This window comes from Heterodontus francisci, chromosome 12 (genome assembly GCF_036365525.1).
Source record: "Heterodontus francisci isolate sHetFra1 chromosome 12, sHetFra1.hap1, whole genome shotgun sequence".
Taxonomy (NCBI): Eukaryota; Metazoa; Chordata; class Chondrichthyes; order Heterodontiformes; family Heterodontidae; genus Heterodontus; species Heterodontus francisci.
The window spans coordinates 32,580,172-32,607,325 of NC_090382.1; the positions used below are offsets into that span (position 1 = coordinate 32,580,172).

General features: G+C 43.3%; 1 protein-coding gene across 4 annotated transcripts in view; it reads right to left on the reverse strand.

The window, feature by feature from the left end:
• The window catches only part of LOC137375802 (C-terminal-binding protein 1-like), a 108,603-nt gene extending 97,219 nt beyond the window's left edge, over nt 1–11,384 (reverse strand). For 2 of the 4 annotated variants that reach the window (XM_068043275.1, XM_068043271.1), the window contains exons 1-2: nt 11,007–11,102; nt 10,762–10,842 (exon numbers count right to left, since the gene is read on the reverse strand). The gene's annotated coding sequence lies outside the window, so the exon portion shown is untranslated. Of the gene's footprint in view, nt 1–8,423; nt 8,617–10,761; nt 10,843–11,006; nt 11,103–11,278 lie in introns of those variants that run through there. The other 2 variants (XM_068043272.1, XM_068043273.1) reach the window with 2 other exon arrangements.
• Between the last annotated feature and the right edge of the window lie 15,770 nt (nt 11,385–27,154).

Here is a 27,154-nt window from a genome sequence, read left to right on the forward strand (position 1 = left end):
TCAACTCTACACAGGGGCAGAGCAAGTGTAGGGTAATTATAAAAAACAGGCCTGTTTCCGAAATAATCCCAGTAGGGCACACAGAGGAGAGACATTTCATCTTTGTATTATTTCACAGGGTGAACAAATCAGTTCAACACCAACAGCTGAAATGCAAGTACTTTATGACAGGTTTTCAAATCATGAAGAACACGCGCAAAGTATAACCTAGGGTGCAAAAAACTGTGATTGTAGTCTGCAACCTTCTGCATAGTCTACCAAGTGCAATTCAAACACAGTCAGCAGGCAATTTTCTTCTATTCATTCATGGAATGGGAGTGTCGCTGGCAAGGCCAGCATTTATTGCCCATCCTTAATTGCCCTGGAGGTGGTCATGGTGAGCCACCTTCTTGAACCGCTGCAGTCCATGCAGAGTACAGTGTGTACACTTACAGTCAGAAAGGGAATTACAGGTTTTTGACCGAGCTACAATGAAGGAACACCAATGTAGTTCCAAGTCAAAGTGGTGGCGTGCCCATGCATTTACTGCCCTTGTTCTAGGTGGTAGAGGTTGTGGGTTTGGAATGTGCTGACAAAGAAGGCTTGGTGAATTGCTGCAGTGCATCTTGTAGATGGCACACACTGTTGCCATTGTCTGCTGGTGATGGAGGGAGTGAATGCTTTAAGGTGGTGGAGTGGGTACCGATCAAATGGGCTACTTTATCCTGGATGGTGTCAAGCTTCTTGAGTGTTTTTGGAGCTGCACACATCCAGGCAAGTTAAGAGTATTTCATCATACTCCTTTACCTGTGCCTTGTAGATGGTGGACAGGCTTTGGCAAGGCAAATTACTCACCACAGAATTCCCAGCCACTGACATGCTCTTGTAGCCACAGTATTTACATGGCTGGTCCAGTTAAGTTTCTGGTCAATGGTAACCCCCAGGATGTTGATGGTGGGGGATTCAGCAAAGCTAATGTCACTGTTTAACATCAAGGGAAGATGGTTAAATTCTGTCTTGTTGGAGATGGTCATTGCCTGACACTTGTTTGGCACAAATGTGACTTGCCACAGCCCAAACCTGAATGTTGTAGCGTTTTTGGTGCATACGGGCATGGATTGCTTCAGTATCTGGAGGAGTTGCGAATAGTACTGAACACTGTATAATCATCAGCAAACATCCCCACTTCTAACCTTATGATGGAGGGAAGGTCATTGATGAAGCAGCTGAAGATGGTTGGGCCCAGGACACCATTCACGACTGGATGTGGCAGGACTGCAGAGCTTTGATCTGATCCACTGGTTGTGGGATCACTTAGCTCTGTCTACCACATGCTGCCTCTGCTGCTTAGCATGCATGTTGTCCTGTGTTGTAACATCACCAGTTTGGCACCTCATTTTTTTTTAAGGTATGCTTGGTGCTACACTCTTCATTGAAGCAGGGCTGAACCCCTGGCTTGATGGTAAAAGGTAGAGTGAGGTATATGCCGGGTCACAAGATTACAGATTGTGGTGGAATACAATTCTGCTAATGGCCCATAGTGCCTCATGGATGCCCAGTTTTGAGTTGCTAGATCTGTTCTGAATCTTTCTCATTTAGCACGTTGAGTGTCCAACAGGATGGAGGGTATCCTCAGAGGGAAGACAGGACTTCGTCTACACAAGGACTGTGCTGTGGTCCATCTACCAATACACTCATGGACAGTTGCATCGGCGACAGGTAGATTGGTGAGGTCTAGCAGGTTTTTGCCTCTTGTTGATTCTCTTACCACCTGCTACAGGCCCTTTCTGGCAGATATGGATTCAGCCAGCTCAGTCAGTAGAGGTGCTTCTGAACCACTCTTTGCAATGAACACAGAAGTCCCCCATTCAGAGTATATTCTGTGCCCTTGCTACCCTCAGTGCATCTTCCAAGCAGTGTTCAACATTGTGGCGTACTCATCCTTCAGTTGAGGGGAGTTGGTAGGTGACAATCCTTGCCCATGTTTGACCTGATGCCATTAAACTTCATGGGGTCCAGACTCAACATTAAGGACTCCCAGGGCCACTCTCTCCCAACTGTATACCACTGTGCCGCCACCTCTGACAGAGTCTGTCCTAACAGGACATACCCAAGAAAACTGATGGAGGCTGGGACAAGATGTTATGACGACGACTTTGCAGGGTTGACTGGGCAAGATGCGCCTTTGTCGTTTACGATGCTTAGGCCGATGCAAGTTTTATTCTTTTTCAACTTTTCTGTAGGGGTTTAAAATACAACCGAGTAGCTTGGTAGGCCATTTCATAAAATCTTAAGAAACAGGAGCTGGAGTAGACTATTTGGCCGCTCAAGCCTGCTCTGCATGCAATAAGATCATGGCTGATCTGATTGTGGCCTTAACTACACTTTCCTGCCGGCCCGATACCCCTCGACTCCCTTATAGATCCCTTAAAAATTTGTCTAGCTCAGCCTTTAATATATTCAATGCCCCAGCCTCCATTGCATTCTGGGGAAGAGAATTCCAAAGATTAATGACCCTCCAAGAAAAGAAATTCCTCATCTGTCTTAAAAGGGACACCCCTTATTTTTAAACTGTGCCCTGTAGTTCTACATTCCTCCACAAGGAGAAACATCCTCTCAGCATCTACCCCCTTAATACTCCTCAGAAACTTGTATGCTTTCAAAAAGATCAGCTCCCATTCTTCCAAACTCCAGTGAGTATAGGCCCAACCTGCTCAACAGTCCATCAAACCTGTCAATTCCAGTAGAACTGTCCAATTAATCCCTACTCTTTCCCCATAGCTCTAATTTTTTTCCTTCGAAGTATTTATCCAATTCCCATTTGAAAAGTTACAGAATCTCCCTTTCAGGCAGTCCAGTCGAGATTAAAGGCCTGCTACCCGATCAGAACCCAACAGGACCAGACGACACATGTCGGGTTCGGGTCGGGTTGCAATTCCAGGTCTGGCATTTGGGGTCGGGTCGGGCCGAGTCAGACACGCTCCATCACAGGTATGTGGCTCAAATGTTAATTTAATTTTTGGACTAGAAAGGGTTTTGTTAGTTATTTTAAGCTTGTGCAGATCAGCAACAAAGTGAAAAACGGAAGGTAAGTTAACTGATGGTCGGGTCGGGCGCGGGAAAAAAAATAGAAGGACTCGGGCCGGGTCGGATGTGGTTCTGTCGGGCTCAGGTTAGGGATTTTTTTTTGCAGACCCGAGCAGGCCTTTATTCTAGACCACAACAACTTGTTGGATAAAATCCTTTTCAAGTCACTGCTGTTTTTTTTTTGCCAATCTTAAATGTGTCACAAAAACACAAGAAATAGGAGCAGCAGTAGACCATATGGCCCAGCGAGTCTCCTCCGCCATTCAATACAATCATGGCTGATCTTGGGCTTCAACTCCACTTAACCATCTGCTCGCCTATCCTGTGATTCCCGGAGACCAAAAATCTGCCTAACCCAGCCTTAAATGTATTAAACAATGGAACATTCGCAACCCTCTGGGGTAAAGAATTCCAAAGATTCACAACCCTTTGAGTGAGGCAAATGATCAGCCCCTTATCCTGAGATTTTGCCTCCACGCTTCAGATTCCTCGACCATGGGAAATAACCTCTCAGTGTCTACGCTATCCAGCCTCTTCAGAATCCTCTCAAATGTGGAGACCAAAACTGCACATAGTACGCCAGATGTGGTCTCACCAAAACCTTGTGCAATTGTAGCAAGGCTGTACTCCAATCCCCTTGCAATAAAGGCCAACATGCCATTTGCCTTCCTAATTGCTTGTTAAACCCGCATGCTAACTTTTTGCATTCCTTGTACAAGCACACCCAAGTTCTGTTGAAAATCAACACTTACAAGTTTCACACCTTTTAAAAATATTCTATTTTTCTATTCTTACGACCAAAGTGAATAACTTAACACTTCCCTACATTATACTCCAACGGCTATCTTGTTGTTCACTCACTTAACCTGTCTATACCGCCTTGCAGCCTCAAATGCAAACCTACGTAAACCTCAAATTATCCAAATCCCTGATGTCCGTATCCTATCCAGCACCAAGTCCCATTCACTATCAACTTTTCCTCACTGATCCATATTGGCTCCCAGTTCCCCCAATGCCTTAAATTTAGAATTCACATCCTCGTGTTTAAATCTCTTCATGGAGACTAGAGATAGGGAGAGGCAAGTCTTTCAGCCCAACAAGCTAACCACCACCTGCCACCCCCACCACCCTTATTAATTGCCGCTCCCCTAACTCTCGTCTGTCCTGCACCCTTCATTTTGTCTTGGGATTAGCAACCGCGCCTTCAGCTGTTCAAGCTCTATGGTCTGGAATCCCCTCCCTAACTGACTCAATTTCTCTACCACAGTCTCATCCTTTAAGAGCCTTCTTAAAACCTTTACCTTCCTAATATCTTTCTTTGATGCAGTTTTCTGTCTGGTAACACGTCAGTGAAACACCACGGAAAGTCTACAAACTTTAGCTGCACAATATAAATACAAGTTGATGTTCTAAGACTACAGATGGAGGGCAAAGAACAGAGATTTCGAACCCACTGATTTTCCCTCCCTTAACAGGATGAAGCAACTGCACCCCATCTGAGATCATCTAACTCAGCACACACTGGAAATGGCCTGAAACGTTAACTCTGCTTCTCGCTCTACAGGTGCTGCCAGAGCTGCTAAGTATTTCCAGCATTCCTTGTTTTTATTTCAGATTTCCAGCATCTGCAGTATTTTGCTTTTATTTATATTGGAGATGGAACTGCCTGACCTGTGACAGAGATGGTGTACGCACCTGACAATTTGCGGAAACAAGACACAATTCATTACCAAATACAACTGATGAAAACAAACGTTGATCTTGCTCTTGCCAGAGGTTCACGCACACCCAGCTTCCAGTGCGAATCACTGCATAGTTGTTTTTTCCCTCTTCTGCTTCCAGTTCGATTGAGACCAGCCAATTTAGCATAGACCAGGTATATGGCTTTACACATCGAACAACTCAGTACACTTCACAATGCCTTTATATGCAAAATCACCAGTCTTGCAACCAATACAGCAGCAATATCAGGAGTTAGCACATGCACTGAAAATACTTGCGATCCAGTACTAAAATTAACCTTTAATAGTTTCATGAAGTAAAAATATCAGCAATAAAAGGAACTACAAATGGCTTCAGTGCCTCCAATCATACAGAGGGAGTCAAAGGGGAAAAGATTAGGCAGGGTACCTGCACTTTAGCATCCAAGGTTCTTGTTGAAAAGAGAATATGTAGAGAAGTACAGCACACAAGAAACAGGAGCAGGAGCAGACCATATGGCCCATCAAGCCTGCTCTGCCATTCAAAATGATCATGGCTGCTCTGGGATTCAACTCCACTTTCCCACCCGCTCGCCATACCCCTGGATTCCCTGAGACACCAAAAATCTGTCTATCCCAGCCTTAAATGTATTCAACAATGGAGCATCCACTACATTCTGGGGTAGAGAATTCCAAAGATTCACAACCCTTTGAGTGTAATTTCTTCTCATCTCAGTTCCAAATGATCAGCCCCTAATCCTGAGACTGCCCCGTGTTTTAGATTCCCCAACCAGCAGAAATAATCTGTGTCTACCCTATCAAGCCCCTTTAGAAGCTTTTTTGTTTCAATGAGATCACCTCTCATTCTTCTAAACTCCAAAGAATACAGGCCCAATTTACTTAGTTCATCATAGGACAACCCCCTCATTCCAGGGACCAATCTAGTGAACCTTATGTGCACTGCCTCCAATACAAGTATATCCACTTAAATGTGGAGACCAAAACTGCACATAGTATTCCAGATGTGGTCTCACCAAAAGCCTGTGCAATTGTAGCAATACTTGCTTATTCCTGTACTCCAATCCCCTTGCAATAAAAGGCCAACATGCCATTTGCCTTCCGAATTGCTTGTTATACCTACATGCTAACTTTCGGCATTCCTTGTAAAAGCACACCCAAGTCTCTTTGAACATCGACACTTACAAGTTGCACACCTTTTCAAAAGAATTCTGATTTCTATTCTTAAGGTCAAAGTGCATAACTTCACAGTTCCCTACATTATACCCTGCCATCTTGTTGCCCACTCACTTAACCTGTATACATCTCTTTGCAGCCTCTGTGACCTCCCACAGCTTACATTTCTATCTATCTTTGTATCAAACGTAGATACATTACTCTCTGTCTCGTCATTTAAGTCATTAATATAGAGTGTAAATAGCTGAGGCCCCAGCACTGATCCTTGCGACACTCCACTATTTACTGCCTGCCAACTTGAAAGTGCACTATTTATGCCCACTCGCTGCTTCCAGTCTGTTAATCAATCATCTATCCATGCTAATATATTGCCCCCGACTCCATGAGCCCTTATCTTGCCTATTAACCAACTTATCAAATGCCTTTTTGGAAATCCAGGTATACTACATTATACTACAAATATGTCAAACAGGATTTCCCTTTATTAAAACTACGTGGACTTGTTCTAATCATATTGTGCTTTTTTAAGTGCATTGTTAAGACTTCCTTAATAATAGATGCCAGCATTTTCCCAACGACTGATGTCAGGCTAACTGGCCTGTAGTTCCCATTTTCTCTCTCCCTCCTTTCTTGAAAAGCTGTATAACATTTGACAACTTCCAATCTCTTGGGACCGTTCCCGAATTTAAGGAATTTTGGAAAGTCATAGCTAGTGCATCCAATATATCTGCAGCTATCTCTTTTAGAACCCTAGGATGTAGGCCATCAGGTCTGGGAGATTTGTCAGATTTTAGTCCCTTAAGATTCTCCAATATTTTCTCTCTGCTGATATTAATTTCCTCACTCTTTTTAGCCCCTAAGTTACTGTCTAATTCTGGTATGGAACTTGTGAACAGACAAAATATTTGTTCAATGCCTCTGCCATTTCCTCATTCCCCATGATAATTTCTCCTGTCTCTGCGTTCAAGGGACCAGCGTTTCGCTACTCTCTTGCTTACGATCTGTTTTTATATTACTGGCTAGTTTACTCTGACACTATTTTTTCCCTCCCCATCAACTTTTTGGTGGCCCTTTGCTGGTTTCTAAAACACTCCCAATCCTCATACTTGCTACTCTTTTTTTGCAACATTGTAAGCCTTTTCTTTTAATCTAATACTATCCTTAACTTCCTGAGTGAGCCACAGATGAGACTTTCTTGTTGAATTTTTGTTTTTCAAAGGAATATATTTTTGTTGAACATTTTGAATTGTTTCTTTAAAAGGTTTCCCACTGTTCATTTACCACCATATCTTTTAGTCCATTTACCCAATTTACCTTAGCCAGTTCTCCCCTCATACCTACGTAATTGGCTTTTTAAGTTTAAGATTCTTGTTTGTGATTGGAGCATGTCACTTTCAAACTTAACATGGAATTTACTGGTATTATGATCACTATTTCCCAGTGGATCCATTACTATGACATTGCTAATTAACCCTGCTTCAATACTAGATCTAAGATAGCTTTATCCCTAGTTGACTCCACAACATATTGCTCCAAGAAACTGTCCTGAAAACATTCCACAAACTCATCTTCTAGACCACTCCTGCCAATTTCATTGTCCCAGTCTATATGAAGATTAAAGTCCCCCACAATTATTACATTGCCTTTGTTACAAGTTCCAATAATTTCTTGTTTAATGCTCTGTCCAACTGTATAACTACTCTTAGGGGACCTATAAACTACTCCCACCAGTGTTTTCTGATTCTGGTCATTCCTTATTTCCACCCATACTGATTTTACTTTTTGATCTTCTAAGGCCAGATCCTCTCACGAATGCCCTTGTCATCCTTGATCATCAGTGCTACCCCTCCTCCTTCGCTATTCTGTCTGCCAAAGAGAGGACCAGGCTCAGTTGAATACAGGTCCAACATATAGCACCAAGAATCGTATATAAAGAATGGCCACAGGATGCCTATGCTTGTACCCAAACGATCACCAACATCATGAGAAATGGAAAAACTTGGGATTGAGGGGATATTTATTAAAAGACACATATGAAATACAACCATCAACAGACACTACTGTCAGAAGAATTCTAACAGTTGAGTGAAATAAAAAGTGTTCTGTACTAGGCCTGCATACTTGTATACTGAGGAAGGTGAAGGAGGAAGATAAATTCCCATACCCCAAATACCATCAACGCCAACCATTAATACTTCCGCATAATGACATACCAGTTACTGGCCCTCAACAATATATTTTTTCCTGAATATGAAACATTCAAGCAGGGATAGCAATCTGACGCAGCAAAACACCCTCTGACTTTCTTCACTTCTGCATCATGTGCTTTGCTGACAGAATACCAGGGTTCTGCTCAGGTTCCCAGGGTAGAGCAAATGCCTGTTTTTAAACAGAGCTCAGTAATAATGAATCACTTGTCCCACTCGCAGCTCTCGAGAACACTGGGAAGATGTTGGTACTCACTTTCCTCGCTCTACAGCTGGGATATTAATCTTTCTCAAACAGTGGGCTGAAGAAGAGAGAATGATTGAATCGCTTGAGTTCAGCAGAATCATGCTCAAGATTAGTTGATGATGGTTAAACAGATCAAATTTAATCAGATGTATGTGCTTCAAGGGATCTTGTTCAGTGATTCCATCCATTTTTCTGTGAAAAACTACAAATCAGTGGCTTTTAGCATGATCATGCAGCAACTCTTACCCTCAATTTTTGCACTCTCTGTAGGCATTGAATCAGATCATTTCTCCCTCCTCTTTTGTTTTAAATATATAGATTCTTGGGATGTAGGCATTGCTGGCAAGGCTGGCATTTGTTACCTGATCCCAAGATACCTTCAAGGTGGCGATACTAAACCACCTTCTTGAAGGACTGCAGTCCAAGAAATTGAACTGATCCCACAATGCTGTTAGATAGGAATTTCCAGGAATTTTACCCAGCGATGAAGGAACGACAGCGATATACATCCAAGTCAGAATGGTGCACAGTTTGGAGAGGAATCTGGAGCTGATGACATTTCCATGCAACTTGTCCTTCTAGACCCAAGTACTTAAATTAAATGTAGGAAAATGTTAAAAACTGTTCAGGAGAGTCACAGGCTTTGAAACCAGTTGATACCGCACTGGAATTACATTCCAAGCATTGTCAAACCAACAAGATGCAAGTCTACCAACCCAGGAAGTCATACACCAGTTCATGAGTCAAAATGAATGAATGAATGAATAAATAAATAAATCCAATGGAATAAAAGGAACAGTAGCAGCATGGATACAAAATTGGCTGAGTGACAGGAAATAATCTTGCTGAATGGTAGTCTTCCAGACTGGAAGGTGTATATAGTAGGGTTCCCTAGGGGTTGGTGTTAGGACCACAGCTTTTCTTGATACATATTAAATGATTTGAATGTACAGGACACAATTTCAAAATTTGCAGATGACACCAAACTTGGAAGTATTGTGATGAGAGGAGAATAATGATAAATTACAAAATGACATGGACAGGCTGGTGGAATGGATGAATAAGTGGCAGATGAGACTCAATCAGAGAAATGGGAAGTGATTCACTTTGGTATGAAGAACAAGGCGGCAATTCTAATGGGGGTGCAGGAGCAGAGGGACCTGGGGGAATATGTTCACAAAGCAGTAAAAGCAGCAGGGCAAATTGAGGAAACAGTTAATAAGGCATATGGGATCTTGGGCTTTATTAATAGAAGTATAGAGTACAAACACAAGGAAGCCATGAAGAACTTGCATAACACGCTGGTTTGGCCTCAACTGGAGCAGTGCGTCCAATTCTGGTCACCACATCTTAGGAAGGACGCTAAGGCATTAGAGAGGGTGCAGAAAAGATTCACAAAAATGGTTCCAGGAATGAGGAACTTCAGTTGCATGGATAGATTGGAGAAGCTGGGGTTAATTTCCTGAGAGGAGAAGATTAAGAGGAGATTTGATAGAGGTGTTCAAAATCATGAGGGGTCTGGACAGAGTAGAAAGAAACTGTTTCCATTGACAGAAGGATCGAGAACAAGACACCAATTCAAGGTGATTGGCAAAAGAACCAAAGGCGACATGAGGAAAAACTTTTTTTTTTACAGTGAGTGGTTAGGATCTGGAATACACTGCTTGATAGTGATGGAGGCAGATTCCATCATGGCTTTTAGAGGAGAATCCAAAGAGAAAACATTTGCATGGCTACAGGGAATGGGGAAGCAGGACCAGGTGAGGTGGTCTTGCAGAGAGCCAGCAAGGACACTTCAGGCCAAAGTGCCTCTTTCAGTGCTGTAATTATTCTATCAGACCAAATTCAAGATTTATACTACAACTTTTGAATTGGCGTAAAAGGACAAAAACCAGTGCAGCAACTAAAACAATAGGGTAAATGGACCTGTAAGAGGAACATGTGCAGATTTCAACACAAAACATTATGCAAGTACTAATTTATCAATTTGCAAGTGAAAAGTCGTTTCTTTTTAAATGCAGCAATTTAATTAGTAAAAACAGGAAAATGTGTATTTTCAATTCAATTCACATTCCTAGAGTGTTAGAAAAGGAACAGCAGGAAAAGCTGGCTGGTTTTATTGATGTCAAGTAACTTATGCTGAATTTAAGACTAAAAACTAGCTTGCAAGATCCAAAGTAGTTATAACTTTTCCTTGATCCTACTGAAAGTGGGCCTTGGAAAGTTTAGAATCGCAACAACGCTGAGTAACTACAACAAGCGAAAATGGATTGAAGAGACGTTAGAGCTCATCCCTCCTCCCTTAAAATAAGGAAAATCCCCTTTTCATGCAACATTTATTCGTTACCTTAATCCTTTCTCTTCCACAAAAGTGCTCTAGCTCCTTAAACCATGCTGCTTCCTGTTGGTTCCCACAGCGAGGCTGATCCTACCGGAAATACAAAGAGAGGAAGGGGAAAAAAGGATTACAAATAAATAATAAAAACGTGTGCTTGCAGCTACTAAGTTCATTAACGTGCACTCAGACAGATTCAAAGTTTGCGCACTGCTTGCCGCAAGCACCATCAATTTCACAGTGCGCTTTACACTCACATTAAAAACACCACCCTCCACTCTCTCCCTACAATGTTGCCGCTCCGCACATCCAAGAAACCCCGCGCGTGACGGCAACGCACCAGAGCGCGTTGACGTCTCTCCACCTCCTGACGTCATGCCCCGCCTCCCTCCGCCGGCACATCAGGCCAGCCCTCCGTTGCGTCTTCTTGATGCCACACGCGGCTTCCCGTGGGGTCGGGCAAAATATTGTTTGAATGTTCCCGCCGTCATTTTTTTCTAACGGTTTGAATTAGAGGTGTCAAACATACCGGTCATTGACCGGATCCGTCCCGCATGGCTGTGTGGAAATTTTCCTGAATATCTCTCCCCCGCCCTCCGCAGCAGCTCAAACGCTGGCAGCAAAATCTCTCGAACTTTCTAAAGCCAGTGTTCCCCGGGACACGAAGGCACTTTGCCAGCTCCTCGCCTACCCACGTGCTTCTGTGTTCCGGACACACCTCTCCCGCACTCGCTCTGGCTGATCCTCCAATCACAGCTTCACTTTCTCCCTCCGAGCCCCTCCCACCTCACCTGACCTCCAGCTGCACGCGCTTCTGCCGTTGGGTGCGAGGGCGTTATTGGCGTCGATGCTGTAGCCGTTTTCACACTGGGTTGCTTCTTTGCCCTGCCCTTTTATGCTCTTTTAACTTAGCTATATCTTGATAATTAAAAAAAGCGGAGCAGGAAAGTAGAAAAGCGGAGATGTTGTTCGATGAGGAGAAAGGGCCTGTTCCGCCCCTGCGTTTACAAAACAAAGCAAAACACGAAGGCAGAAAAAAACTGGGAAAAGGACGGAAAGCAAGTTGACTTGGATGAGGAAAAGGAAGAACCTGGATTTCTATGGCAGCTTACAGAACATCCCAATTATACAGCCTATCAAATATTTTTGCAGTGCAAGCTCAGTTGTAACGTAGGAAAGGCTGTCAAAGCTCAGGCTGAAGTCACAGATTTAGCTTTAACAAAGATTAAACAAATTTCTATAGCGTTCTTGCTTACTGTTGCTGAATGTGGCCATTAAGCCTATCTGACCTTACAACAACGCCCAGGTCAGATGATTTCCCAAAGGACAAAGCTACTTTAAGTTTCACTTCCAAGTACTGTATGGTCTCTAATACTCAAGCCCACACATCATGACATTCTTCCCTATCAGACTAAAACATGTCCATGATTTTTCCTGCTTGGTGTATGTAACATCTGTAATTATGGGTGACTTTAATCTGCATATACATAGGGCAAATCAAATTAGTCACAATACTGTAGAGGAGGATTTCTTGGAGTGTATACGGGATGGTTTTCTGGACCAATACGTTGAGGAACCAACTAGAGAACAGGCCATCCTAGACTGGGTATTGTGTAATGAGAGAGGAATAATTGACAGTCTAGTGGTGCGAGACCCCATGGGGACAAGCGACCATAATATGATAGAATTCTTCATCAAGATGGAGAGTGACGTAGCTGAGTCTGAGACAAGGGTCCTGAATCTTAGTCAAGGAAACTACGAAGGTATGAGGCGCGAGTTGGCCATGACGGATTGGGAAACGTTACTTAAAGGGATGACGGTGGATAGGCAAAAACAGTTAAAGAGCGCATGGATGAACTGCAACAATTGTTTATCCCTGTCTGGCGCAAAAGTAAAACGGGAAAGGTAGCCAAACCATGGCTTACAAGGGAAATTAGAGATAGCATTAGATCCAAGGAAGAGACATATAAATTTGCCAAGAAAAACAACAAGGGAGGACCAAGGGATTGATTAAGAAGGGGAAAATAGAGTACAAGAGCAAGCTTGCGGGGAACACAAAAACTGACTATAAAGGTTTCTATAGGTATGTGAAGAGAAAAAGATTGGTGAAGACACATTTAGGTCCCTTACTGTCAGAAACAGGGGAATTTATTATGGGGAATAAAGAAATGGCTGACCAACTAAATGCATACTTTGGTTCTGTCTTCACAAAGGAGGACATAAATATACCAGAAATGTTGGGGAACACAGGGCTTAGTGAGAGAGAGGAACTGAAAGAAATCAGTATTAGTAGAGAAATGGTGTTGGGGAAATTGATGGGATTGAAGGCCAATAAATCCCCAGGGCCTGATGGTATGCATCCCAGAGTACTTAAGGAAGTGGCCCTAGAAATAGTGGATGCATTGGTGGTCATCTTCCAAGATTCTATAGACTCTGGAACAGTTCCTACAGATAACCCCACTATTTAAAAAGGGAGGTAGAGAGAAAGCCGGGGATTATAGACCAGTCAGCCTGACGTCGGTAGTGGGGAAAATTCTTGAGTCCATTATCAAAGATTTTATAGCAGAGCACTTGGAGAACAGTGGTAGAATCAGACAGAGTCAGCATGGGTTTACGAAAGGGAAATCATGCTTGACAAATCTACTAGAATTCTTCGAGGATGTAACTAGTAGAGTTGATGAGGGGGAGCCAGTGGATGTGGTTTATTTGGACTTTCAGAAGGCTTTCAACAAAGTCCCACATAAGAGATTAGCATGTAAAATTAAAGCGCAAGGGATTGGGGGTAGTGTATTGCGATGGATAGAAAATTGGTTGGCGGACAGGAAACAAAGAGTAGAGATAAATGGGTCTTTTTCCGAATGGCAGGCAGTGACTATTGGGGTACCGCAAGTATCGGTACTAGGACCCCAGCTATTCACAATATATATTAATGATTTAGATGAGGGAACTAAATGTAATATCTCCAAATTTGCAGATGACAAAAATGGGTGGGAGGGTAAGTTGTGAGGAGGATGCAGAGAGGCTTCAGGGTGATTTGGACAATTTGAGTGAGTGGGCTAATGCATGGCAGATGCAGTATAATGTGGATAAATGTGAGGTTATCCATTTTGGTACCAAAAATAGGAAGGCAGATTATTATCTGAATGGCTATAAATTGAGAGAGGGGACTATGCAGCAGGACCTGGGTGTTCTCGTACACCAGTCGCCGTAGGTAAGCATGCAGGTGCAACAGGCGGTAAAAAAGGCAAATGGTATGTTGGTCTTCATAGCGAGAGGATTCGAGTATAGGAGCAGGGATGTCTTGCTGCAATTATACAGGGCCTTGGTGAGTCCACACTTGGAATATTACATGCAGTTTTGGTCTCCTTATCTGAGGAAGGATGTTCTTGCTATAGAGGGAGTGCAGCGAAGGTTTACCATACTGATTCCTGGGATGGCGGGACTGACATATGAGGAGAGATTGAGTCGGTTAGGATTATATTTGCTGGAGTTCAGAAGAGTGAGGGGGGATCTCATAGAAAGCTATAAAATTCTAACAGGACTTGACAGGGTAGATGCAGGAAGGATGTGCCCGATGGTGGGGGAGTCCAGAACCAGGGGTCATAGTCTAAGGATACGGGGTAAACCTTTCAGGACTGAGATGAGGAGAAATTTCTTCACCCAGAGAGTGGTGAGCCTGTGGAATTCGCTACTATAGGAAGCAGTTGAGGCGAAAACATTGAATGTTTTCAAAAAGGAGTTCGATATAGCTCTTGGGTCTAAAGGGATCAAAAGGTATGGGGCAAAAGCTGGAACAGGTTACTGAGTTGGATGATCGGCCATGATCATAATGAATGGCAGAGCAGACTCCAAGGGCCAAATGGCTTACTCCTGCTCCTATTTTCTATGTTTCTATGTAATTTAAATCCCATCTCTTACCAAACATATTGTAACAAATTTTGTAAACAAACTTATCAAGTCATTGTTTTCCTAACTCACTGAAGAAATGAATTTCTTCAATTACATTTGCTTTCAAGGGCAGTGTTCAGTGTACACCCTTTTTGTTTTAAACATAATCACAACACAAAATCTGTGGTCTTCCTGTCGTCTCAGGAACTCTGGTCACCACATCAGGATTAGGAAATTCAGCCCTTCTGGTACTGATGTTTCTCCCTCTGGATAGCAAGCTGTCTGCTTGCCACCAGCATGACTAACTGGGACTTCTGAATTGCAGAATGTCGGCTTCGGCTCAGCTCCTACATTTGGTTCATCTGCTGTCTTGGTCATCATGATACTTTTTAATGCATGAAGAATTTGTGTCACACAATACTCCTTCTGGCAACTGAAGAGTCACGCTTTATCCCTTCTTGGCAAAAACAGTGTACGACTTGGGATAATATGGTTTATCCATCTTACACGGACTCTCCCATTTCAGCAGTACTTCATCACCTGGCATCACATCAGACTGCCTAGCTTTCCTTCTGTGGTCTGCATAAAACTTTGCAGCACACTTTTTCTCAGCATCATGATCTTGAACCTCCTGATCAACTCTAATGTTCCTCAGCTCTGGTATCTTGTGTATTTTGCATCCAAATAACAACTGAGCTGGGCTCTTTCCCATTGTGTATGTAGTTGCTCTATACATGGCCCCATATGACAACAACACCCCCTTCCAATCTTTACACTCAGCCTGAGAAATCCTCATCCGTTTCTCTAAGGATTGGTTTTGTCTTTCCACTTCCCCATTTGCCTGTGGCCATTTAGGTGTTACTGTTTGATGGTGAATACCTGTGGCTTGCATGTAATCTGCAAAGGTCTGTGAAATTAATTGTGGCCCATTGTCTGAATACAAAGTGACTGGTAGACCGTGCCTTGCAAATATTTCAATCAATGCAAACACAGTTTTCTCTGCCGTTGTAGACTTCATTACCACATACTCATAATAATGGCTGTAATAATCAATCACCACTATTATGGACTCTCCTGATGGAAATGGACCTAAGAAGTCAACTGCTACATCCTCCCTTGGTCTAGCCGGTAAGTGTACTGCGTATTGGTTTTGGTGGATTGGATCTACTTACAGGTTGACATCCATGACATGTTTTGATAATAAAAGCAAAATACTGCAGATGGAAATCTGAAATAAAAAACAGAATGTGCTGGAAATACTCAGCAGGTCACAGACCTGAAACTTTAACTCTGCTCCTCTCTCCACAGATGCTGCCAGACCTGCTGAGTATTTCCGGCATTTTGTTTTTTTATAACATGTTTTGACAAACTGCTCCACATCTTTCTCCATCCCTGGCCACCATACTTTGGTTTGTAAGTTTTGCCTAGTACCAACCACTCCCAAGTGACCCTCATGAGCTAGCATCACCAGTCTAGGCCTAAGCTTTTGTGGCACTATAAGTGATACCTCTGAGAACATGCTTCACAATTGTGCACAGTTCATCTCACATAACGATATATGTCTTGAACGGACAATTCTCCCAATTTCCTGCTTGGATTCTCTGTCTGATGTCATTCAATTCTGGATCTTTGTCTGACTCTCTTCCAATCTGTCTAGTTGTCATTGCTCTGTGTGTAGCATGAACTGCCACAAACCGCACGAATAATTGAGCTTCCTTCTCTAGTGAAGATTTGTGTGTTTGTCCTTCAACTGGCTCTGTGATGTCCAATTCATTAATCTTTGCCTCAACTTTCCCTCTCAGACCAAAAGGTGTTCTGCATACAGACTGAGCTACAGGCTTCACGTTCTCGTAAATTGTTAATCTCACTTGGTGGTTGTGCAACTTCCCATTTCCTTGAAACACTGGTCCAAACTCCTCTCAAAGCTCCGCATTGGATTGAAAGTGAATTCTGTGAAATCCTATGTGTAGCACCCGCAAGGCTTGGCCAGTTTCTCTAATCAGAAGAGGCTCACCATCCTCATCAATCACTGCAAATTCTGTCTCCACACTCCAATCTCAAGCTCTTACACTTGCAGTGAAACGTCCAACAGTTTGAAGTGGGGTTTTTGATGTGCAAGGATAAAGGTTTTTGACACGTTTTCAAGGTGTGCACTTGAATCCCTTTGTCTTCAGTTCCTTCCACAGTGCTCTGCTGATGACATTACTGTCACTGTCTGAATCAACAATGATGCTCACTTCAACACCCCAAACAATCACTAGAACTTTCTCATGGTTGCTTCCATTGACAGAAAACATGTATCCACGATTGCTATTTGTGCCCTCACTCACTGCATCTTCTTCAACTCATCTCATAATTGTACACCTTACTTTACATGGTTTGCCAGGCTTGCCACTCTGCTCAGCTTTGCTTCTGCACTTCTTGGCAAAATGGTCTCTGCCCCCACATTTTCTGCATATCTGTCCCTTGGCAGTGCAGCAGCCTTCTCTTCCATAGTGCCCCAAGCTGCCATATCTGAAACACTCTCAGACTTTTGCTGTTTACATTTACGCATACCTCGATTCCATTGTGTCACTCGATTAACCTCAGATTTTGTCGGGCTGATGGCAAAAATGGGACGAAGTTTCATGCTGAGAACTTGTCCATTCACTGATTCTAATGCAGCCACTATCTTCAAAGTGTCATCCAACGTTAAGTCACCTCCTCTTTCCAGCAGCCTACATCTCAACTTATCCGACTTGCAACGTTGGACCACTTCCATCCATTATCTGGTTATTCAGATCCATCACAACATAATTTCATCCATCTGACACCTAGCTCAAATGAGTCACAAATTGGGCTACTGTTTCCCCTTCTTTCTGTCTCATGATGGAAAACATGGGGCCTTTGGAATGTGACGTTTGTCCTCACCACATAATGGTCCTTTGAAGCTTTCACTGCAGGTTCATAATCCACCTTTTCTCCCGTGTCAGACAACATCTTGAAAGTCTCCCTTACCAACACACCCGCATTGAATAGCCTGACACTGTGCTTTCTACACTTCCTTTGGTGTTTCAAATGCAAATTTCCATGGCCATCTTGGCTGCGAGATTACTCTTTTTAAAATAAGTTATTTGTAAGAATTTCCAGCAAAAGTGTCAGGCAAAGTTCCAATCGATTAAATTAATATTTCCAATTTGGCATGTGGGGTTTTCCTAACACCTCCATACCACGCAGAATGAAATGTGACCATGGGAGCATTTCATTAAAGGAGTTAAAAAGAAAACACACCCATTTTTCATTACTCTCATTCACTCAGGAATTTTACAATGGTTGCAGCTTGCTTATTTCCTCTGCAGCAGCAAGGCTGATTTAACTGCCCTTTGCCCTTGAGGTTGGTCTGGGATGGTTAGGTGTTTAAATTTTCCTTCGTATCTGTTTGTAATAAGCTGGGGATGAGCATCTTAATAAGCATGTGGTTGTTGGGGAAGCTTGGTGCCTGCAAATTTCTATGATTGTCTAGGGCAAGTTCTCCTTTACGCACAAGCTTCAACCCCTCAGCTGCTGTTTCTGCAACATGTAGTTCTAATCCTTCAGGTTCCAATAGCTTGCTAATTTCTCTCCCTGTGGTAGCATTGGGTAATAAATCAGTTTTAAACCCCTGTGAGGTGTCTGAGATTCCCTCTGGGCTCTTGTTCTGTCTGGAGTTTGAAGTAATATTGAGAGATTTGATTAGCTCTAGGCTCGAGCCCTGCTCATTGGATTCTGCAGTGGATTGATGCATCCTGTCCTCACTTAGAGTGTTCTGGTGAGTCATACAAGTGCTGCACACTTTAGGACATTTCTGTTTCCCTTTTCTCATGACTGTCGGGAGGGTCTCTTTGCTAATCTCCCCCATGTCCTCTGGAACATCCCTGCTCACAGGCATCTGTCCAGCTTCCACTGCACGCACCTGTGGCACTTCAACTGGGTGAGGCATTACCCTCTCGGTTTATCAGCCTTTCTGGGAACTTTTCTTGTCCCTGCAGTTTTCTGTAAATGCTGTTAGCAGTCTTGGTAAGGTGTTTCTTTGGCCTGCATTTGTGTAGAAGGGTGTGGGGTCTAATTTTCCCAACATTTCAAGGTTGGCTGACAGACAGTAGGGGGTTCCATTTGGGAATCCTCCCAGCCCACATTTAACCTGTCTTCACTGTCCTTTACGTCCCCTTCCTCTCTATCTGACAGACCTGTGCTTGCCTATCCGCCTTGGCAGAGGTCACTCACAATTCACCAGCCCTCTGCTGGAGGGTTCCCCAAAAGCCAGTACAGGAATTAGGGGTGCAGATTTTACTGTAGGTTGGAGCTTCCTCACAACCTGACACATATGGCAAGTTTTACAGTACTCCACTGCATCTTTTGTGGAACTTTGGCCAGTCAAACTGCTATCTTATGCGGGCTTTGGTTTTTCGTACACCGACATATGCAGCCATTGTAAACTCATGGGCCATTCTTAATATTTCTCTCCAGTATCTCGGCGGCACTACTAAGTGGTGAACCACTGTCCACTCTTTGTCCCCAGGTCTGTAAGGAGAGCTCCACTTCCTCATTAGCACCTTATTGCATAGTAGCAATCAGGGACTCCCTCTACTTCAGTTTGGGCAGCCTGTGCTAACTTCCTTAGTACTGGGTCGGCTTGTTGCGCATCAAATAGGGGAGATTCATTTAACCCATTCCTTGGGTCCTCTAATTTCCCAAAGAAAGTCTGAGACAACCTGACAGCATGGTCAGCCATCTGTAGTGCCAATTCAGTCTCCTCTGAGGGAGCTGGTTTGGCCATGGCCGAAGTCACTATACATGCAGGGGAACTGCAGGGGACTGTGTCCTGCAACTGCTCTGTCTCTCTGACCTCCTTCGGTCTCTCTAGCACTACTGGGGAAGCTACCACCTTCAACTCCACCAGGTCGTTACCGAGGAGCAGGTCGACCCCGTCCACAGGCAAACTAGAGACAATCCCTACAATCACCGGTCCCGAAACTAGGTTGCGCTCCAAGTGCACCTGATATAAAGGTGCGGGCATACACCGCCCTCCAATACCATTCACTATCATTCTCGTATTAACTGCACTCTCTTGGGGAAAGGTCATGCCTTTTCTCAGCAAAAGGGATCTGGTGGCCCCTGTATCCCTGAGTATGACGATGAGCTTGCTTTCCCCACTTTAGGGATATGGGGTTACTCTCCCTTTGGACACAAAATCCTGATAACCTTCAGGGATCTTGTTCAATTTTCCTGCACCCACAGCAGTATGTTTCCTGGGTCTTACTGCTGTTGCAGTTCAAGCTACAACCTGCTCTGCTGTGCTTTCCATCAGGGTCCCTTCTCCTGCACTGGTCGGGTGTTCCCTGATTAACCCTACAGGCATTCCCCGTAGTTTCCAGTAGTCAACTCGGAAGTTACCTGTGTTGTTACAGTGGAAACACACAGATCTCTGGGTCTCAACACTGTCTTTTTTGGCTTGAGGAGGGCCCCCTGTGTGTCCAGCTTTCCTCTCTCTTCCAAGACTGGTTGGGCCCCTATAGCCCTCCCACCTTTTATCCTTTTCGGATTTGTGGGGGTGACAATGGGAAGGGTCTTCCTTGGGCTATGAACCTGTATATGAGAGCGAACTCATCATCCAAAACTACGGCGTGCCTCATCCTTTGAACTTTCTGTTCCTTCACATGGGTTTTTATAGAAAGGGGAAGAGAGTTTTTAAATTCCTTGAGAAGAATCATCTCTCTGAGGTTTTCATATGGGGGCTGAACTTTAAGGGCCCTTATCCACTGGTCACTTCTTTCAAACTCAAGGTAAGTTTGATCAGGCTGTTTCCGGAGGGTTCGGAATTTACAGTGGTATGCTTCCGGTACTAGCTCATATGCCCCAAGGATAGCACTATTAGTCAATTCATAATTTAATGAACTTTCATCAGGCAACGTTAATTAAGCCTCATGACTTTTCCTGTTAGCTTGCTTTGTAGCAGTAGGGTCCAGCTGTCGGCCAGCCATTTTAACTGCCTAGCAAGCTTTTTAGAAGTGATTTAAAAAATGCTTCCCCATCTCCCTCATTGAACTTTGTGATCAATTGGGAGAACCTTAAGAGCTCAGCACACAGTCCTGAGTTAAGAGTAGCTTCCATACTAGCCATGCTTTGCACTGGGGTTACCATGTTGCCCCCTAGTTAATTCAAGCTGCCTGAGCTCCCTTTCCTCCTGCTCCTTCTGGAAAATTCTCTCTCTTTCCCTCTCCTTTCTCTCTTTCCCTGTCTTCCAATTCAAGTTTCCTCTGTTCTAATTTTATTTTTGCTAACATTACCCTGTCTGAGTCTGACTCCAAATCTGTCTCCGAATCTTCAGGTTCAAGTGAAAAATGGTTGGCCACAAGTCTTAGGATTTCAGATTTTTTTAGCTTTTGTATGGAACGTAATCCCACACTGCCCACCTACATTTCTTAACTCTTCTACAGATAGGGCCTTCAACTTATCCCAGGTTACTTCACCCTGGCTTGCAGTCAGAGAAGGGACGAAAGCGGAACCTGGCTTGGGAAGGTACTGGCCTCAGATGTGGACAATGTAGTATGCCAGCAGCAAACCACAAGAAAGCCTGTATTGAAGTATTTTTTTTTTGATAGGGATCAATTTGGTTTCCCCCTTCCAATTTCTCGGTTATCTGCGGGTTACAATCACGGACTAGAGCCCCCAAATTTCTGTTACAACCAGATGAGGAGGGGGTCTCAGGTTCCGCTTTCGTCCCTTCTCTGACTGCAAGAGGGTTTATCCCTTTTTAATACAGTGATTGAACTTACCTCTTCAGTGAGCACTTGCTCCTGTTCCTCTGCTATAATTGCCAAAGAGCCAGACATGTTTTCTTGGATTTAAACAAGAAAGATGCAAGTTTATTATCCTTAACACTCTAAACTGGTTAATATTACTAAAATATCCTACACATCCACGCTCACATTTACACAAGAGAGACACACGCATGCACACAAATAGATTTCAGAGGGAAGCAGAGTTCGGTGGTTGGAGTAGAGCCTGAAATAAATGGAATTCAAATGCAGTTCAGCAGGCCCAGAGTTCTAGTTGAAATTGTAGTCCTGAAGTCCTTGCAGGGCCGTGTGAACGGTTCGGGTTTGCTTCTCAGGCTCTGGAAGGCAGAAGAGGGGGTTTTGACCCTTATATCCCTGTTGTTGGTTGTGGTGTTCTGTAGACTTAGCTTTACCAGCTGCAGCTGAGGCTCCTCTGGATCTTTACTGGAGAGAGGGAGAGAGAGAAGTGCCTTCCGACACCCCCCCCCCCCCCCACCCTTGATGGCTTACAGTTACTGTTCTGCTTTCTGACTGACCAAACTTAGCCTCTCCAAAGCTGCACAGCCATCACATGATATTCCCAAAATGAGGTCCTTCTAGAATCTTTTTTGAGATTCCAGACGCCACACCTTAAGCTGTTCAGTCACACCTGGAGGGGATTGGCTCTTTCAAAGTCAGGGGGTGTCAACTGCTCTTAACAAATGTGTTGACAAAGCCATTTCAGGTAATTTAATCAGAGAGCACCCCATTGTTCTGGCTAGGTTGAATCAGTTATGTTGTCTCCCGTCTAATCCTTTGGTGTTTCAAATGCAAATTTCCGTGGCCATCTTGGCTGCCAGGTTACTCTTTTTAAAATAAGTTATTTGTAAAAATTTCCAGCAAAGGTCTCAGGCAAACTTCCAATTGATTAAATTAATATTTCCCATTTGGCACGTGGAGTTTTCATAACAATTGTTTGTCTTTATAACCTAGATGCCAATGTCACATCTCAGGCTGAAGAATCAAACTTAAGGTCACAGATTTAACTTTAACAAAGATTTAACAAGCTTTAATAAAAAGACTTCTGTAGAGTTCTTGCTTACTGCTGCTCACTGTGGCTACAAAGCCTTTCTGACCTTATAACAACCCCCAGGGCAGGTGTTCTCCCCATAGCACAAAGCTACTTTCAGTTTCACTTCCAAGTACTGTATAGTTTCTAATATTCAAGCCCACACATACATTCATGACACAGTCTACTTACCCCCCCCCCCCACCAATGCTTCCATAAATAGCAATGACCAGACCATTTTTTATGAATCTTGGTTGATGATAAATATTGGCCAGGATAAAGCCTGGCTACCTGACCCGAACCTGACTAGACCCGACTACATGTGTCGGGTTCAGGTTGGGTCGGGTCAAGATTCTGAGTCCAGCATTCAGGCTCAGGTTGGGTTGGGCTGGACACTTCTTCCAAGAAGTCACGGATCAGGCTTACCCACGATTCCCCACAACTCCAGCTGCAATGAAAGCCTGCTGCTGGAACAGATGAAGGAGATTCATGTCGGATTGGGTCGAGCGTGAAAAAAAATTAAAGGGCTCGGGTCGGGTTCGGGTCCCGGGTCAGGTTTTAATTTTATACCCAAGCCTGGCTTTAGGCCGGGAAACAAAGAACTCCACTTTCTCTTCAAAATAGATCTCTTGCATCTACCTGAGGGGGCAGATGGGACCTCCGTTTAACATCTCATACAAAAGATGGCACCTGCTTCAGCATTGCAGTGGAGTGTCAGTCTAGAATATGTGCTCAGGTTTCCAGAATGGGAGAGCGACCTTCATCTCGGAGACCAAGTCCAGGGACTTTAAAATGGGAATCTGTGCCTCAACACAGCAATAAACATGATTGTGAAACCAGCTGGAGTGAAGGTGAAAAGTGGGAAACGAATGAAGACCTCATGGTGGAATCGGTGATAACAGATGGAGCCTGGTGACATGTTATTGTTAGAAGCCCTCTGCAGGCAGCCTGATGATCAGTTACCAACATGGCATCCGTACCCGCATGTTCCTGTTCCAAAGTCCCAAATTGTAATGTCTTTTTCTGTGAGAAATATGGAATGTTAAAAAAGAGAGGAAATCAGGCTCTGGCCATAAGGTTCCTTTGAATGATCAAATCAGAAAACTGTTTTTTGACTCATCTGCAGGAGGTAAAGCATGAAATGAAAAGGGATACAGTTAGTGACAATGCCATTGCCAATATGCCTAACACCCTAAACATTGGCCTCAATCCTAACTAAAGGCCACTAACGCTAAATCGTGCCATGTCAATAGCACGACAAGGGGCGTATTGTGTTAATAATCATTGTGATGTCATGAATCATTCAAGTCATTTGTCAGTCCAAGCAGGGAGTCCAGGACATTGAAAGAAACTCAAATGAAGCCAGAAGAGAGTTACTTTATTTAAATAGTCAAGATTACAGAGTGAAGCACACAGATTGCCATGGGAGGGCAATCTTATGTTTCTGTCTTGCAGTTTTCTTTCCCATTGTAAAGAACTCAGAGATAATGCTTGCAAGGTGTGCATAGCAGAAATAGTCTGTGCTTATGGCTTATACTATTAATCACAAAGGCAGCCAGTTAGAGTTGTGTAATGGATCAGGAGTACAGGAAGTGAAACAAGACAGGTGAAACAGTCCTGTGACCAGAAAGGTAGGCTCAGACTTAGGCCCATTCTTTGAGTCCTTTCTGTTCGGACCCACCCTTCTCATATTTAACACACATTCCACAGTGATATGATAAAAATATTTCAAATTATGAAAAATGTGCAGGAATAGATAGAAGCAGGGTCTTTCCAGTGGTTGAGGAGGTCAAGACATGGATCCATAGATACAAGACCAAGTGTAAGAGATTTACAACAGTGATCAAGAGCAGCTTCTTTACATAGAAAGTTGTCAGGCTGTAGAATTCACTTCCAGGGTTAGTGGTTGGGGGACAAGTTCCATAGTGTCAAGTGGTTCTCATATTTTTATCCAAGACAGGCCTCAGCCCAGTCATTTACTCCAAATTTTAAGGTAATGATTCAAGCTAAGACATCCCAGGTATCAGGGAGCAACAGTGGCTGTAAATAAGATCTAAATGTAAGTAAGTACCTATATAGTTTATATTTATCTATTTCTATCTTTAGATGAATGTGGCCCAAGCCTAGTACTAGGATATTGGATCAGGGAAGACCATAGAAAATGAGTTTGATACGCCTGATTTAAACAATCACTTTTTTGCTTCATTCCCTCCTTTGACAGAATGTGATCACACACACTCACTGAAAGCTGGCCCAGCCTGATACAGTTCAGTGGGTTATAATACCTTCCCTTAGTTATGCTTGAAATAAAATTTTGCTACTAGTCAAGGTAAACCCAAAAGATTTATTCTCACAGCCCTCATTTGCAAAATTGGGAGAAGCTGATGCAGCTCCCACCCATCCCTCTTCCCCCTCCCCCAGCTTGAATAACATGGTGCAATTGAAAAACAACACTGAATAAAGGCAAATTACCAAGGCCATTTGCTTCAACTAGGTTAGTGAAATTCAAATCCTTTTTATTAAATTAGATTTCAGGATTTTTTGTGTGTTCGACATCACATGCCACAATTCAGTTTGTTTTTCTATAATATATTAACACTGATAGAGGATTGGATAACTAACAGGAAACAGAAAGTCAGGATAAATGGGTCATTTTCAGGATGGCAATCTGTAACTAGTGGGATGCCACAGGGATCAGTGCTGGGGCCTCAACTATTTACAATCTATATTGACTTGAATGAAGGGACAGACTATATTGTAGCAAAATTTGCTGATGATATAAAGATAGGTAGGAAATCACATTGTGAAGAGGATACAAAGAGTCTGCAAAGGAATATAGATGGATTAAGTGAGTGGGTAAAAATCTGGCAGATGGAGTGTAATGTGGGAAAATGTGAGGTTCTGTATTTTGGTAGGAAGAATAGAAAAGCAGAATATTATTTAAATGGAGAGAGACTACTGCATGTTGTGGTTCAGGTGGATCTGGGTGTCCTTGTACATGAGTCACAAAAAGTTAGCAAGCAGGTACAGCAAGTAATTAGGAAGGCAAATGGCATGTTCGCCTTTATTGCTAGGGGTTAGAGTATAAAAATCAGGAATTTTGCAAGAACTGTACAGAGCATTGGTGAGACCAAAATGTCTTTTTTTGATTTCCACTGTGTCAAGGTCTTGGAATTCCCTATCAAACACCAGTATGGGAGCACCATCACCAGAAGGATTGCAGCAGTTCAAGAATAAGGCCCACCCTTGACAGGACAGAATTGTTACAGCGCAGGAGGCCATTTGGCCCATCGTGTCCGCACCGGCTCTCCGAAAGAGCAGTTCACTTAGTGCCATTCCCCCACCTTTTCCCCGTAACCCTGCACATTCTTCCTTTTCATATAACAGTCTAATTCCCTGTTAAATGCTTCAATTGAACCTGCCTCCACCACACTCTCAGACAGTGCATTCCAGACCTTAACCGCTTGCTGCATGAAAAAGATTTTCATGTTGCTTTTTCTTCTCTTCCCAATTGCTTTAAATCTGTTTCCTTTCGTTCTCGATCCTTTCATGAGTGGGAACAGTTTCTGCCTACCTACTCTGTCCAGACTCCTCATGATTTTGAATACCTCTGCCAAATCTCTCAGACTTCTCTTCTCCAAGGAAAACACTCTGAACCTCTCCAATTTATCTTCATAATTGAAGTTCCTCATCCCTGGAACCATTCTCGTGAATCTTTCCTGTACTCTCTCCAATGCCCTCACGTCTTTCCAAAAGTGTGGTGCACAGAACGGGATGCAATACTCCAGCTGAGGCCGAACTAGTGTTTTATATAAGTTCGACATTACTTCCTTGCTCTTGTACTCTATGCCCTTTTAATAAAGCCCGGGATACTGTATGCTTTATTAACCGCTCTCTCAACCTGTCCTTCCACCTTCAATGACATGCAGATATACACCCAGGTCCCTCTGCTCCTGCACCCACTTTAGAATTGTACCCTTTATTTTATATTGTCTCTCCATTGTCATGAAAACCACACCTGCCAAAATGAGACATATTAATTTTGTCATATGGAACATTAATTTTTAAACTGGTATTGGACTAAAAAAATAACTTTAGAGAGACCACAGCAATGGCTGGAAAACATGGCTGCACATATTTGCATTCTAAAAGACAGTTGAAAAAAAAAGACAATGGGAACTGCTCACTGATTCAACTAACAGAGATTGGTCTGGGCAACAGTGATTCACATCTTGTCTGTGTAAGAGACAACACCACACTAGCCCCCCTCCTTCCCCCCCCTCCAATGAGAGTTTTGAAATCCACAAACCACAGGAAAGGATGTTCCAGATAGGAAGTTGGTCACATGATTAATTTGCTGGCCAACTTGGAGTTTTGAATTTTGCTTATAGAACAGTTTGAAAACAGACTGCAATTTGAAGACAACAAAGAAGATAGGTCTCTCCCTCTCACGACGTTCCAGGAGTATCCACGGAAGCCACTCAAACCTCGAGAGAAGAATCCTGCAGCTAAACAAGTTTGAAAGCGTGCACTGGGCCCCAACAGGAACTGCAAGACAACTGCAATCAAAGGCTTTACATCGAACTCAAAAGCCAGTAACTGAACTCCAGCTATTATTTAAAACTTTTCCCCTTCTTTCTCCTCCTCTGTCTCTATTTATATTTGTGTTTAT